Raw genomic sequence first — 1,825 nt, forward strand, 5'->3', positions numbered from 1 at the left:
TGGATTTATATCATACATACTTTTTTGCATCTTGCTTTTCTCATTCAAAAACACTATTTGGGAATTTCCAAGTAAACTGGTATACTTTTCATTCATTTTTAACTAATTGATTATGCAATATTCCATTGGGTGGGTTTGCCATAATTTATTCAACTATTCCTTGTTGATGAGCATTTACTTTGATAATCTTATGCCACTGCAACCTGTGTGTGTGTGTGTGTGTGTGTGTATTCACAATTGTTGCTCTTAATTTCTAAGAGTTGGATACCCTGAAAAGGGATGACTAGGTCCCATGGCATGGATATTTTTAGTTTTAATGGATGCTGCCAGATTTTCTTGCAAAAAGCTGTAGCAGGTCAAATTTCATACAGCAATGAATGAGAGTGCCCTTTCCCCTGCATCCAATCAGCAATAAGAGTTATAGATACTTTTAAATTTTGTACCTGTTTCTTGGGCAATATCATATTGTTACCTCAGTCTGCATTTCTCTTTTCTAAGAGCATCTTTTCATGTGTGATTGACCGTCTTAATTTGCACTTTGGCCTGTTTTTTCTACTGGCAGAGAAATTATATGTATAAAATAGAAATGTAGAAAGCTTAGGACCTATAACTGCAATTTTTCTGGATACTCATCTTCGTATTGCCTATTCTACAAAAAAAAATCTGTTGAAGCATATAAAGTGTAAGCTGATCAAGATTTTTGATCAATAAATGTTCTTCAGTTGTTCAATAAAAACGTGTTCCTTCAAGAAGTTAGGTTAATTAATTTTTTCAAGAGTGAGCTTTAAAATAATTGCCTCTCTAAATCTTTTGCCCATTTTTACATTGAGTTAAAAGTTCTTTTTATTAAATATATTATTATGTCTGTCTGCTGTTGCTAATGTTTTTCTGAATATATTGTTCGTCTATTAAAATTAAGGACATTTTTACAATTTTATAAACTCAAATATACCTGAGCCCAGTTTTGGTTAAAAAGCTTTAACCCACCCCACCTGCTATGTGTAGTTACTTGGACTTTCTAACAAGATATTTATTATTTTATTTTTATCATTTAAGTTTTTAATCCATCTTAAATTTGTGTGTATAAGATCCAATTTTGTTTTCTTCTGGATGTACAGGCCAATTATGCCTACCCCATGTGTTAAATAGTCCATCCTTCTCCCACACGTCACCCTTCTCTTCTTAAAATTCTCCATTCTCTCCCACATCCCCTGTGTCTCTCAGATTTCTTGATTTTCTCCCATGATTCTCTGATATCACCCACAATTCTTTGTCTCTACCACAGTTCTCCATTCTCTCCCACAATTCCTTATTCTCTCCCACAATTCCCTATTCCTCCCACATTTCTCCATTTACTTCCACAGTTCTATCTCTCCCACATTTCCTCATTCTGTCCCACATTTTCCCATTCCCTCCCACAAATCCCTGTCTCTCCCACAATTCTTCATTTTCTCCCATGATTCTCTAGCTTCCCCCACAATTCCCTGTCTCTCCCACAATTTCCTGTCTCATACTTCTCTGCTCTCAAAATTTCCTCTCACATAATTTCATGTTTCTCTTAAAATTCTCTATTCTCTCCCACAATTACTTGTCATTACTAAATGCTTATATACGTTGGAATTTTTTTTCTGGACTCTATTTTTTTCCATTGAACCATCTGTTTATCATTACTCGATTACTAAATTGTTTGGGCCTTATTGTATGTTTTCGCATCCAGCAAAATGTTGCCCTTGCATTGTGATATTTCAAAAAAAAAAAAGCCTCGACTCTTCTCAGACATTTATTCTTCTACCCAAGAGGAAAAGGCTATTTTATTCAGTTTTTT

The sequence above is a fragment of the Camelus dromedarius genome, chromosome X, assembly GCF_036321535.1.
Source record: "Camelus dromedarius isolate mCamDro1 chromosome X, mCamDro1.pat, whole genome shotgun sequence".
NCBI classification, from domain to species: Eukaryota; Metazoa; Chordata; class Mammalia; order Artiodactyla; family Camelidae; genus Camelus; species Camelus dromedarius.